This window comes from Lissotriton helveticus, chromosome 5_1, assembly GCF_964261635.1.
Source record: "Lissotriton helveticus chromosome 5_1, aLisHel1.1, whole genome shotgun sequence".
NCBI classification, from domain to species: domain Eukaryota; kingdom Metazoa; phylum Chordata; class Amphibia; order Caudata; family Salamandridae; genus Lissotriton; species Lissotriton helveticus.
Window position 1 is genome coordinate 94,948,510 of NC_136065.1, and position 15,336 is coordinate 94,963,845.

Consider the following 15,336-nt stretch of genomic DNA (forward strand, 5'->3'; position numbering starts at 1 on the left):
GACCTTGGCTATATGCAAATTAGTCTGTTCCTGTCCCAGTGCATGATGGGAACAGTGCAAACCAAACTACCAAGCCAATTCTTATACTGGGAAGGAAACAAGCTTCCGGGGACCGGTTTCTGCCATTTCAGGCGTCGTCCGCCCAGCTTGCTTGAATCCTGATGGTGCAATGAGCAAGGGACTCACATCTGAGTATACCATTCCACGCTTATGGTGGACAAAATGATTCAGAAAAGGGGGTGGTGAAGGACAGAGTGCCTGAATTAAGCAGACCACTCTTACCCAGTCCAAAGATCAGGGCTTGATCCATCTCCGTTTTTTAGCTCACTGCACCATCCCAGCTCAGAACTTGGCTATATGCAAATTAGTCTGTTCCTGTCCCAGTGCATGATGGGAACAGGGCAAACCAAACTACCAAGCCAATTCTTATACTGGGAAGGAAACAAGCTTCCGGGGACCGGTTTCTGCCATTTCAGGCGTCGTCGGCCCGGCTTGCTTGAATCCTGATGGTGCAATGAGCAAGGGACTCACATCTGAGTATACCCTTCCACGCTTATGGTGGACAAAATGATTCAGAAAAGGGGGTGGTGATGAACAGAGTGCCTGAATTAAGCAGACCACTCTTACCCAGTCCAAAGATCAGGGCTTGATCCATCACCGTTTTTTAGCTCACTGCACCATCCCAGCTCAGAAATTGGCTATATGCAAATTAGTCTGTTCCTGTCCCAGTGCATGATGGGAACAGGGCAAACCAAACTACCAAGCCAATTCTTATACTGGGAAGGAAACAAGCTTCCGGGGACCGGTTTCTGCCATTTCAGGCGTCATCGGCCCGGCTTGCTTGAATCCTGATGGTGCAATGAGCAAGGGACTCACATCTGAGTATGCCCTTCCACGCTTATGGTGGACAAAATGATTCAGAAAAGGGGGTGGTGATGAACAGAGTGCCTGAATTAAGCAGACCACTCTTACCCAGTCCGAAGATCAGGGCTTGATTCATCACTGTTTTTTAGCTCACTGCACCATCCCAGCTCAGAACTTGGCTATATGCAAATTAGTCTGTTCCTGTCCCAGTGCATGATGGGAACAGGGCAAATTCGAACATAGCTCCCCAGCTCTAAAGTTCGCAATTCTAGAACTTGTGGCGGGAGGTGTGTCTAAAAGTGTATGTCGGTGCTGGCCATCAATGAGAGAGACCTGTGCATTTTTCAAATGGGTGGTGAAAAAATATGAGTATGTTGCTGGAGATGTGGGCCGCCGTGCCACCAATATACTTACCGGGGAGGGTAAACACCCATTATTCCGCAACTTTCTCTCCGCATACCATCACTCCGCATACTTTCATCACGAAAGTACCATGACTCCGCAATGCCATTATAACGCATGGCATTACATTTTATATGCTTTTACCGCGCATACATTTACAACGAAATTCGTTGTAAATGCATGAATGGTAAAAGCATGTTTTTTTTAATGTTTGGATAAGGTAAATATGGGTATAGGGGTATATGTTTTGGGGTACTGAGGTATATGTTTTGGGATGTTTGGGTATTTTAAGGGTTCAGATATAGTTTTGGGTTATGGGGTACAGGAGTAGTTTTAGGGATAGGTATGGGTTTTGGGGTACAGTGGTATTTTTAGGGTTCAGGGCTAGGTTTGGGTTTTGGGGTATAGGGGTATTTTTAGGGTTCAGGGGTAGGTTTTGGTTTTGGGATACAGGGGTATTTTAAGGGTTCAGGGCTAGGTTTAGGTTTTGGGGTACAGGGGTATATTTAGGGTTCAGGGCTAGGTTTAGGGTTGGGGTACAGGCGTATTTTAGGGTTCAGGGGTAGGTTTGGGTTTTAGGGTACAGGGTTTTTAGGGTTCAGGGCTAGGCTTGGGTTTTGGGGTACAGGGGCATTTTTAGGGTTCAGGGGTAGGTTTGGGTTTTGGGGTACAGGGGTATTTTAAGGGGTCAGGGCTAGGTTTGGGTTTTGGGGTACAGGGGAATTTTAGGGTTCAGTGGAAGGTTTGGGTTTTGGGGTAGAGTGGTATTTTTAGGGTTCAGGGCCAGGTTTGGGTTTTGGGGTACAGGGGTATTTTTAGGGTTATGGGGTAGGTTTGGGTTTTGAGGTACAGGGTTATTTATAGAGTTCAGGGCTAGGTTTGGGTTGTGGGGTACAGGGGTATTTTTAGGGTTTAGGGATAGGTTTGGGTTTTGGGGTACAGGGTATATTTATAGGGTTAAGATGGGTTAGTGTTTAAGGGTGTTCGGGTATTTTAAGGAGTAAGGGTGGGTTATGATTATGGGGTGCAGGGGTATTTAAAGGGAGCAGGGTGGGATTAGCACACGATATGAGACATGGCATGAAGGGCGGAACGTACCACACGCCCCCAGCGTTTGTCACGCCCCCAGCACAAAGCAGACACGCCCACAAGGGACTACTTTGCTGGCATGGTTCCTTTACCTTTTAAATGTATATGGTGGGCGTCTGCATAGCCTATGTCCTTCTGCTGCAACTGCCCTTTCCAACGCTGTATTGGGTGTTGTGATTGGTGCTGTGGTTCCTGAGATTACCCGCCTCAAAGGTTTGTCTCTCTCTTTATTATATTAGTATTAGCAGCCCGCCCCAGCGTTGCCCGGGGCAGAAGGGGGCTGGGGGCAGCATTTCAGGCTTGCGTGCACTCATGGCTCCCGCCCGTCCCTCCGCCCGTCCCTCTGTGCGCACCCGCGGCTCTTGGCTGCTTCACTTACCTCACCCGCCGGCGTTTCCCGGGGCAGAAGGGAGCTGGGGGAAGCATTTTGGGCTTGGGTGCACTCATGGCTCCCGCCCGTCCCTCCGCCCGTCCCTCGGTGCACACCCGCGGCTCTTGGCTGCTTCACTTACCTCACCCTCCACTCCTCCCCGCGCTGCTGATTTTACCGCTCCACTGCTCCTCCCCTTCTTGCTGCTCCTCACCGCTTGACCGCTGCTCGCCGCTCCTCCCCGCGCTCATGTCCTCCGCTCTTCCCGTTGCTCCTGAACGCCGCTCCTCCCCGCGCTCCCGATGTCTTCACGCAGACGTCGCGGCCGGCGCTACTTGCAAGGCACTACTTTATTTTTATTTCAAAAATTTTTAAACAACGTATATTTTTTATTTTTATATAGCCTATGTCCTTCTGCTTGCCCTAAGGTTTTCAAATATGTCTTGGGTGTTTGGATTGGTGGTGTACTTTTCGAGTTTACCTGGCTCAAAGGACACAGTTCTCTCTTTATAATAGTAGTATAGATAAGCAATTATGCTGGACATTTTCAATGAAGAGGGTAGCCCCAAATAATGGTGGACTCACCAAGTGTGAATGAGGCCAAACTTCCCAAAGGGTAGGTCCTGGCTTGATTAAGCGTAGACCACTGTCATCCAACAAGAATCATTTGAGGCAATCTAAAAGGATAAGAAAGTATTTATAAACCTAACCGTCTTAAAGGTGTCTCTGTCCACTAACGATCAAAAGCAGCAGTAAACCTACCACAAGGAAAATTCTAGGTTTTAAGGTATTGGGCAATTATTCCATGAAATTCAAACAACAAAATCCCACCATCTAGATGGAATCTACAAAATGATGGGAGGAGGATTTTAGAAGCAGCGGAGAAACCCTGCCAATGTGTATGAAAATCGCGAGGCAAAAGTTTACTTCTACAACATTTTATGTATATTTAAACCTAATCGTGTTAGAAGAGTCTCTGTAAATTAAAGAACAACTTACCACGAGTAAGATTCTAGTTTCTATTTTTCAAAATGTTGGGCAATTAATCGCTGATTTCTAAACAACAGAATTCCACCATCTAGTTGGAATCTAAAAATGAAAAATGATGGGAGGAGGATTTGAGAAGCAGCGAAGAAACCTATTCTGATGTAAATGAAAAATGCGAGGCAAAAGACATGACTTATCTCTACAACATTATGGCAGAGAATGCTACAGTTCATCGGAGAGGCGGAGACGCCCGCGATTGAAACTGTGATTCATTATGTAGAGCCGATGGTCACTACATGAGCCTGCACCTTGAGTCGAGTCGGCTACAGCTGACTGTCAAATTCTGAATCGTTTTTGACCACTATAGGTGTGGCAGGGTATACTCAGACATGAGTCCCTTGCTCACTGCTCCATCAGGATTCAAGCAAGCCGGGCCGACGATGGCTGAAATGCCAGAAACCGGTCCCCGGAAGCTTGTCTCCTTTCTGGTGAAGAATTGGCTTGGTAGTTTGGTCTGCCCTGTTCCCATGATGCACTGGGCCAGGGACAGACTAATTTGCATATAGCCAGGTTCTGAGCTGGGATGGGGCAGTGAGCTAAATAACGGTGATGGATCAAGCCCTGATCTTTGGACTGGGTAAGAGTGGTCTGCTTAATTCAGACACTGTGTTCATCACCACCCCCTTTTCTGAATTGTCAAATTCTGACAGGCAGCGAAACGCAGGCGCGCAACACCCATTGGGCTCTCTTGTATTCTAATTTAATGTATGATGTGCTTTCACTTTAAAGTTTATGTTCTTTTTAGATCTTTGGTTGTAGTGGTGTTCCATGTCTTGGTTTTACTGGCAGTTGCCTGTTAGCCTTGAATGGGATACTAGCTTACTTCTGTCGTGCTTAATAAATACTTCACATTTTATTATATTCCTTTGTGGTCATTATATCTTACCCTACAACAACTGGCGATGAACGGCTAGCAGGGTGAGGAAGAGACATGAAGTAAGTTTCAGCAACTCGGCTGGTGTGGAGAATCCTGCGTGCAAAGAAATAAGGAAAAAAAGAAAAGAAATTCAAGAAGGATTTATTACGGGCGAGTGTGTAACTGAGCGTAATTGGATTGTACTGGACAGTTGGAGATCTTCGCATTTCCGAGAGAGTATTGTCTGGAAAGTCGAGTAGAAAGTGCTTGTAGTCCGAAGTGGAACAAGTTTGGAAAAACTAAGGAGGTTGGATCCGGATCGGAAGGAAGGATAACCAAGGTCTGTTTTTGTTTTGACACGATTTGGTGGAAAATTGAGGAATCAGTCTATGGGAGAATATCGTGGGCTGTTTACTCGCGGACTACATGTGCGACATTTGAAAATAAAGGAACGCTTACCATGAGCTGGGAAGCACGAGCTCAAGTTAGCGTGAATGATGAGTCTCATTGACGAGGGACGACGTATTAAGTGACGTAGTTGGTCACGAACGTACAGAAGAGAGCGGCGGAAAGTGGTGACGTGGCACGTCAGGAATGTGCGTTGTGAAGCGGCACGCAGCGGCCATTTTCTTTCTGTTGTAGCGTTGCTTGGCAACGGAGTGTAACGCGGAAGCGCAGTGATAACGAGCAGATGTGACGGAGAGGAGACAGACCTTTGGGAGCAGAAATTATCGGGCAGCACAGTGAAAACGAGAAGACGTGACGGAGTGGAGTCGGTCCATTGGGAGCAGAAGTTATCGGGCAAGCTGTGGGTTTATGCATGTTGGTATAGAATTGCATAACGCGTTGAAGTGACAGTTGTTTTTATTTCAATTGTAACAAGACGGGGTACATCGAGTGGAGTGTTACATTGTGGATCAGCGAGTGTGCATTCCCTTGCAAAGAGCAAACCAGTTTGGGAGTTTGAAGAGAGAACTCAGTAACGGATTATTGTGAGAGTTTGTGCAGCCATTATGGAGAATCATAATGTGTTAATGCCACCCCTATTTTTGCAGCAGAGTGGTGATCCACCCATTGAATGGGAGGAATGGATTGAGATATTCGAAAATTATATTGAGGCGCTGGATGGGAAGGACTTCAGCGCAACAAGGAAGAAGGCCCTATTGCTGAGTACTTTAGGGAAGGAAGGTCAACACGCGTTTACATTTTTACCTTCTGGAACTAATGCTGATAGTAGAGTTATAACAAATGTGTACTTGGAGGCTAAAGCAAGGTTAAAAAAACAATACTCAAATGAAGTTAACATCATGATGGCCCGACACAAGTTTTACACCCAACCGCAAAGGCAGGACGAGACAGTTGACCAGTTCGTCACTCGTTTGCGGGAGTTGTCGATCAAGTGTAATTTTGGGAATATCAGAGATGAGATGATCAGGGATCAACTTATAGTGCAGTGTAAAAATAAGAAGATGCAGGAGAAGCTATGGGCTGCAAATAATCCTTTGCTACAGAATGCGATAGATATTGCCAAAGTAGTTGTAGAGTCGAGTGCATATATGAAAGAAATGGAAAGGAAGGAGAGTATGAAGGAGAGTGTGTCGTGTGTGGAACAAGTTGAGGGAGTTGCGGCTGTAGGTAGTAAAAAGGTATGTGAGAGGGGTGTGGGAAGGATGTTAGGAAATCCTTCCAATTCAATTGATCAGTATAGGAGTCGGGACAAAATGTGTTCGAGGTGTGGGAGTACGTACCATACTGCAGAACACAAGAAATGCTTTGAATTAGACAAGGATTGTAAGAAGTGTGGAAAGCGCGGCCATTTTTACAAGATGTGCTAGAATGTCACTAGAGGGAGAGTGGCAGTTGTTCAGGATGAGGTTGTCAGTGTTAGTTTGGGTGCCGGAGTTGAGGAAGCAAAAAAAATATTGTGCGTGAGTGAGGATGAGTCTAGCATGGAACCTGGGAGAAGAGTGAGACCGAAAGCAATGTTCATAATTGAGGGGAAGGAGATTGAGCTGATGGTGGACTCTGGCTGATTTTGGACCATAATACCAGAATGTTTGTTTAAGGAGTAGTGGGCAAATGTTACCTTGCAACCGAAGGATATAAATCCAAGTGGGTACCAAAGAGAGAGGATTGATATCATTGATTACATGCTTGCCAACATTATATTCAAGAGCAGGTCGGTTAAAGGGAAGGTTTATGTAGTGCAATCTGGTCCACCGATTTTAGGGTGGGGACACCAGTACGACTTACATATCATCATCAATCCGAGAGCAAAAGATCAAGTGATGGTTGTGGAAGAAATTACTACGGAATCTATTGTGGATGGGATGGCTGAGTTGTTTAAGGAGGAGATCGGAGAATTGAAGGGGTATGTTCACAAGATCATGCTCAAGCCTGACGCAGTTCCCATGCAACATAAGGTCAGGAAGGTGCCTATAATCGCTAGAGGTGAAGTGAAAAAAATGTTGTGTGAAATGTTAGAACAGGGTGTGATTGAGCAGATTGAGACATCGAGTTGGATTTCGCCTGGTTATCAAGACGAAGTCGGATGGGAAGTACAGGTTCTGTGTTGATTTGCGCACATTGAACCGCAACATAGTTGTGGATAGTTTTCCATTACCTAACATTAACAAAATGGTTTTGTTGTTAAAGGGTGGTAGGATCTACGGAGTGCATACCACCAGATCAGTCTGCACGAAGAGTCCAAGCCTTTGACGGCATTTATTACTTCAGAGGGTATTTTCCAATTTACTCGTATGCCGTTTGGGTTCGCGTCGGCTGCTGAGGTTTTTCAGCGTATGATGGGATCTGTGTTGAATGGGATAAAGAATGTTGTGTACTTTCAGGACGATGTATTGTTTTTTGGGAAGAATAAAGAAGAGCATAATTTGATTTTAAAGGAGGTGTTGAACAAGATGGAATGTGCTGGTTTGACCTTGAAGAGAGAAAAATGTAAGTTTGCTGTTGAGGAGGTTGAGAATCTGGGTTACACTTTGTCAGCAGAGGGGGTCAGGCCTAAACGTAATTTGTTAGAGTCGATTCGGAGTGCACCTGCGCCTGTTGACCGAGACCAGTTAAGGTCGTTTTAGGGGCTTATAGAATATTATGCCAAGTTTGTGCGAAATTTTGCGCACAAAACAAAGAAAATAAGAGTGTTGCTCAGGAAGGGTTGCAGATTTACGTGGGGTGAAGAACAGGAGAGAGCATTTGTGGGTATAAAGGAAGAGATTTGTGGGGTTGGAATTTTGACACCGTTTGACACAAGGTTAGAGTCTGTTTTGACTGTTGATGCTAGTGCTGTTGGGTTGGGTGCGGTGCTTGCACAGGTACACCCATCAGGTGTCAAGACTGTGGCGTTTACTTCGAGATCCCTAACTGGTTCTGAGAGGCATTACTCCATTATCGAGAGAGAGGCTCTGGCGGCTGCATGGGGCTGTGAGTACTTCAGGATGTATTTGTGGGGATTTACTTTTAGGTTGCAGACAGATCACAAACCGCTGGTTAGTATCTTGTCACCGGGTGGTGCGGGCAAAGGTTCCGCAAGATTGGCAAGATTGGCAGCTAGATTACAGGAGTTCTTGTACAAAGTTGATTATATCCATGGTTGGAAGAATAATCAGGCAGATGGTTTGTCTAGGCTTCCGTTGCCATGGGAGGAGGTGGATCGATTGGGGGTAGAGTCACTTTTGTGTGAGGGCTCGGTTGCGGCAGTAGGTAATCTCATAGAACACTATTGCTCAGGGAAACCCTCCTTCTGCGCCCAGGACTAGAACTAGGTAAAGGTTCAATCCTAAAGGTTTGTTACTGTGGAAGCAATGTAGGTGAAGGTATATGATATTACCCAGGCCATATTAGGGTATCTATATGAAACAACAATGTTAAAAATGCTAGGTAACTACTTGTTGTACTTGGTAGTAGTGCATAAAAGTATAAAAACATTGTCATTAAAAACCATAAAAACAGTCTAATGGGGGGAGAAAGGAAAATCATTTTGAAAGTTCAAAATTGGAAATGTCACTCTAAGCCAAAGTCCTAATGGAGTTTGTTTATACAATTTGAACCACTATAAGCGATAGAAGGCCATGCTTATATTAGCAAAAATGTTCATTTAAAGAAACATTAAAATCGTAGTTAAGCTTGAAACGAAAAAGGAAAATCCAAATTCTTTCACAGCACACGATGAGCCAATTATAGATTAAGTGTCCTGGCTGGGGGACGCAACATTGCGTTGCTTGCTGTCGCAGGGGATGGACCTTGTAACACCTCATAGAGTACGTCAACGGTGCATAGATGAAATTCAGTACTGCCAATAGCTGGTGTAGAGGCAGCTGTTGCTGTAGGTGATACCTGAGTGCTAGTGGTGGAGCTATTGCTCATACCAGTTGTCAAAGGCACTTGCAGGTTCTCGAGGAATGCAGCCATCAGTATAGGAATACGCTGGGGACACTGCCGAGCATGGGACCTCAAGGGTTCCAGCCAGGTATTCAAGTCCGCAGGCGTGTCCGATGCAAGTGTCAGACAGAGATCCAACACGCATTCTTCTCCGCAGAACAGGAATCTAAGACTGGTAAGATGTAGTCCATACAGACCGGTCTAAAGAATAGGAACCAAGAGGTGCTCAGTTCCCATAGGTGAGGTGTGCCCAGATGCTGTACCATGCGTTCACGGTATTTGCACTCCAGGAGCGCTTTCGCCATCTCGTTGGTGATTGGGCCATCCATTGCGTAGCAGAAAAATGACAATCAGGATTCCCGCAATAGAGAGCAGGATCAGCGGAAGATCTCCAAAAATGCTTCTCAATATGGAGTGTATAAAGTTTGGAATAACTCCGAGGATTGTCTGAAAGGTGCTTACAAATCCTGACCCTATGGTCTTAAATAGGTGTACAATACCACTCGTATCAGACATATTAAAGATACTACCCACTATTTCTGCGAAATGAAAGGGGCAGTTTGTAAGTATAAGTGCCTGTATCTCAGTCGAGGTGCTAGCGATATGAAGTTCAAAGGTTTCTCGGATGGAGGATAAGGGTACGGTTTGCTGTAAAAGCATGGCTTTTAGTCTTCTCAAAGTATCAAACTGCATAAAGGAAACATTCAATGAATGCCATAATGGCGCATCCCTGACTGTACTTGTTGGGAGAAACAATACTTGCATACAGCAAGTAACCCTGGAGTTCACAGTGACCAGATAGGCAATGCCCGGGAGCATCCCACAGCGACCTTGATCGTTCAGCATCAAGTAACTCCCATTCAAGAGCAATTAGAATACTGGTTTAACCCAGCAGCTGGAGGCCCTTTCATGTGGCAGGACAGATTCGCTACTGGACCATTACATCCTCCGTGCAGTGAAATGTCCTGGCACATGAGAGAACCACTTAAAGCATTCACAAGTTTGTACTACTCAGAAACACTTCCCGATTACCACTCTGGCATCAAAATCTATATGGTAATTCCCAGGATTCCTTGATGTATTCCTTACCCATTCTTTCATATTTGCCTGCCTGCCTTTGCTCAAGGCAATATTGAAATTGAAAAGTTGTGACCGGTAGAGTTATGTGGCCATGGATTAGCCATTCCGTAGATGGTGATTCCGCTACTGTAAATGGTAGTCTACCCAGTTTTTCAATACGAACATTGTATATTTAGCTCCCCTTTGTGCCATTTAAACCTGTTTATCTGTTAGATTACATTCAGAAAACAGACGTACTGTTGATAAAACGCCAAGTCACATAGCATGCATGCAAAGATTGCAGCTCCCAGCTTAATAACATAATATAACGTAACTGAAATTGCCTGTGTTGTAAAATGGCCAAATCATGTTCTAGTATGTCTATAGCAGTAGACACAATGTTGCCTAAAGAATATATCCTGGAGGTCAAAGTTGTTAACCCATTGTCTACCACAGCTAGCGATTTTTCTAGATTCATACGGTCTATTTCCCGTATTCTCTCTGCGGCCTCTTGTTGGGATATTTTCTAAATTTCATTATAGGCAGCATAAAGGCAAGCATATATGAAATGTTTCTGACGTTGTCTCCTGGGACCTAGTAAAAAATCCCTAAGATCCATATCATGTGTGAGTAAAGATAAGTTTTGTTTCACCTCTGTGAGTGTTCAGGTCTCTAGCCAATCAAGGCCCAACTTCCCAACACTGTAGGATGTCACTACCCCTGGGTGTTCTCTTTGTACATAACGTGGGTCTGGCCTATGGATACTGAACCCTTCGGTGATACCCAAGAATCTTTTATTACATCTGTTTGTGTCTGAGGGCTAAACCAACCATTCAATCCAATCTGGGTCTGACCTATTATACTGTAAAATGTCCTCTACTGTCGCCCCATCCTGTGAGGTTAAATTTTGACACCCCTCCATCTGTGATGATGTGTTCAAGTCCCTGTTCTTGGCTAGTCCAAGACAGGACGTCTGTTTTACAGTATCATTTAGGAATATCATCTGCTGTGGAATGAGGCATGCTCTAAATAGTGCTTCTGTTCCCTGGACTTGCCAGTCCTTAGATCCCCAGACTGATTTTAAGTCTATTGTGTCCTTCCATAGGTCGAACCCTTGTTCAGACAATTGGGAAATGAAGGAAGCAGAGTAAATCTGTTTGGTGTTAGTCAACATAATTTTCAGTGCTGACATTGGTGTGACCTTGTGGTAACATGAGGTCGGGTCAGTGGTGTTGAAACCTGAAAGATATGAACATTTCTGTGCAAATGTTTGTGAACTACTCTTTGGTGGTGGAGGGCAATGGTCCCATGGGTGATATTCAAAAACATTTCTAGGTGTTATAGATTTGTGTAGGAAATGACAACCATAATGTTTGTAACAGTACAAACTGTCATAGTCTGAAGAACTTTCTAACATTTCAGTATTAGGAAACGCAGCAGTTGTCTCTAAATCAGACAACATGTTGTTAACAGTTTCAGTGTCCCAATCATCAGAAAATGTACTGGAGGTAATGATATCCCTTAATGAAATTTTAAATACATGAGAAATGTTTAAAAGCTGGGTCGGGCCGAATAAGTCAAAACCAACCTTGTCTCAAACTATACCGTCCGAAATAGGAACTTCTGTAATGTTCACTGGTGACAAGTCTCTTTGTTCACGATGTGACGACTGATGTGGTTTTAAAATCAAGTTGACCTTTTGGGCTGTAGAACTTTGCTGAAGGTATCTTCCATTAATAAGCATACTAAAAGTTGTAACTAAGCCAAGCCAGAAAAGAAAAAAACGGTATCCCAGTTGTTGGACTTGACCCTTTTTGGAGGGTCATCCCTGAACTTTTTGCCTTCCTCCTATATTTCTTCTGACCTGTTGTTGGCTGTTTTATGACTCGGGGCACTTTACCACTGCTGATCAGTGCTAAAGTGCATGTGCTCTCCCTACTGTAAATGAATGTATTAATTAGTGATTCCATGATTGACTATTTGGTTTACCTGTCAGACCCTAATACAGTGCCCAGGGAGTGTAAATCCAAATGCTGCTAGTGGGCTTGCAGCACTGGTTGTGCCTCCCACAGAAGCAGCCTTGTAAAATGTGTCTACGGTCTGCCATTGCAGAGCCTGCATGCAGTCTGGTACTGTCATGCTGACTGGGCAAGTGCACGCACTTGCCAGTCCACAAACCTTCCCTTTTCTTTATATCAGTCACCCCTATGGTAGGCCCAAGGGCAGGGTGCATTGTAATTATAAGGTAGGACAAGCCCTGATGTGTGTGGCATGTCCTAATAGTGAATTACAGCCATTTTCCTTTTTCACTATTGCAAGGCTACCTGTTCTCCACAGGCCAGAATGGGCTGTTAAAGTTATTACATTTTATAATCCTAACTGACTCAGAGAACATGGTAGAAATTCGAGTTTAGTATGACTGGATTCAGAATGATAAAATACATCTGTTAGTAAAGAGGGATTTAACATTCTGCGTTTGTAAATACCACTTTTAGAAAGTAGGTATTTGCTTGCCTAACCTTTCAAGCATGCCTCTGCGAGGTTGTGTATTCCTTTGTCTGGGATTTGTGAGTTACAGGGATGGGGGATTCCAAGAGACAGGATGAGTCCGCCCAGTGGTGAATAGAGAGATCTGCATCTAGATGGGAGGGAGGAGTTGCACCTGGGACCTGAGTAGGACAGTGCCTGCCCCCCACAGTGCTGGCTCCACCCCCTGTGGTGCGTCTAATGTCTCTGCCCTGCACTGTGAAAGGAAAGAAGAAGTCTGGTAAGCAGAGTGCTTCAGAACTGGTTTGGACTGGGCACAGGCCCCTCTCCCCTCAGAGAACAAAATATTTTGGGGTATAAATGTTGGGACCCTGATCCCAAGAAATTAGATCACTTTTGGACTACAAGAAGAAACCTTTGCTGAGGAGAGGAACCTGAAGAAACTGAGGAGAGACTATTCCCAAGCTGAAGTGCTGCTTGGGAGATTGGCCTGCAGTGGTTGCCTGACTGCCACAGAAAGGAGAAAGAACTTTGTGTACTTTGCTTTCAACTTGTGAAGGATCTCCAAGGGCTTGGAAGAGAGCTTGCCCCCTGACCGAAGTCTCAGGACCAGTAAACTTCACCTGCCTTTGTGGAATGCTGTTGGAAACACTGTTTCAGTGGCAACAGAGGCAGGGAGCTGTGACCGACTCTCATTACCGACCCGGTGTCCTGTAGGCACCGCATTGAACAAAGTCCGCTTCGAACAACGCAAGCTCTGAGCTCACCAACTCCGTCCTGACGCCGTCACCGAGCCGTTGCCTGCACCGCGACTGGTGGACATCGCGACGTGCAACGCCTCGCTACATCGACTCGTACTGGTCTGACCGACGAGGTCACTGCTGCTGACTTCCAGACCTGTGAATGCACCGGAGTTGGGCACCGCCTCGCATGCTTCGCGACGCACCGCCCGACTCACACCGCTATCCGGACTGATCGACGACAGCTCCCGAACTCCGGCTCTGTCGCCAGACCGCAAGCTGGAAGCACTGCAACGAAGCACCGTCTCGCCTGCAATGCACGCCTTGGATCCACTGACTCCATCAACGGGCCACTGCCTGCACCGCATCGAGGGACAACGCGTCCTGCAACGCTTTCTTTTCTGCACCGCGACGAACACCGGAACCGGAACGCACGTCCGTGCCAGCCGCATAAAGTAAAAGATACTGTGACTGAGTCTGTCGACATTTGAGTGGGCCCAGACCGACGCGGTCTGCTGGATTTGTTAGACTCTGTGTTATTTCGGCAACATTGTAGCCGTACAAGGCTACCGACTCGCACAGAACTGTGATTTCAGCCTTTTGAACCAGAACTCTTGAACTTGAATAGTACTGTGGATTCTTTTTGTCGTTTATTGGTCTTGTGATAACTCTATATAAAAGAATACTTTTTTTATATAAAACCTTGTGTGGTGTCCATTTGTAGTGTTGTCACTGGGTTACTGTATGTGTTCACAAATGCTTTACACACTGCCTCTGAGATAAGCCTATCTGCTCGTGCCAAGCTACCAAGGGGGTGAGCAGGGGTTATTTTAGGAGTTCACCCCCTTACCCTGACTAGAGGAGAGGGTCCCGATTTGTCACAAGTACCTACCTGTGCCAACTAGAGACCCCCAATTCTAACATTGTTGGTCAGCGTTGGGATTTTGGACTTGCGTTTGTGATTCATATACAGTGATTGGTGAACACTACTTAGTGAGTGCAGACCATAACGTAACCATGTACGTCTGATATTTGTTTTTACCAGAGATGCCTGATTCAACCATCATGAAAAAGGCAGCATCCGTTGCATCTGTTGACTGTGATTGGGAGGAAGAGAAAAGAGAATGCTACACCAACAAGCAGCTCAAGAGCCTCTGCAAAAAGTTTAACATTTCCGTGATCGGACTCACCAGAAGGAGGCAGTTCCAAAAGGCACTGAGGGCCTGGGTTGAGGCAAGGAATGCCCCTGGAGATTTAGTGGGGTATGAGGATGCAGAGCAGCAGCGTGAGGGACCACTGGGTCTTGGAAAGGGGATGCAACCTCCCCGGAGGGTAGCAGTATTTCTGCCAGATGACTGTCTCCAGAGGAGTTGGCAGACAGGGGAGAAAACAGGATGCATGAAATGGAGGTGGCCAAGCTCCAGTTGAGTGTACAACTGGAGTTAGAGAATAGGAAATTGGCCCTAGAGTAAAAGAGAATGCAAATGGAGCATTGGTTGATAATGAGGGAGCTTGATTTAGAGCTCGAGGGGCTTGAGGCCATGAGTGTCTCAGCCCAGCAACAAGAAATGTGTGTAGCTCTGAGATTGAGTTTTATGAGTTGGAGGTGGAGTCCAGCTCAGATGGTGGCAGCAAAATTTAATTTTCTAGTGCTGAGGGAGTAGTACACACACCCAGAGATGAGGCACCTGACTTGGAGGGGGTTAACATGGACCAGGAGGTTCAAGGACATAAGGTAGCTCCAGTAGTGCGCAGTGTCCCTGAGAGGAATAGGGTGACTGGCGCAGGGGTTCATGGTCCTAGTGGTGGTAGGGGCACTCTACCGACTCTAGATGAGAGGTACAGGGAGCGGGGTTCCCCTAAAGTTGAAGTCCTGGTATGTGAGGGTGAAGATCGCCCAGAAGAGTGTGGGTTGTGTGACAGAGACAGTCAGATACTGTCTTGCCAATCTCAGGAGAATGGTGTGCAGTACGTGTGCGAGGCACTGGATGGTGAGGTGAAGGATAGTTTGCCAACTAGAGACCCCA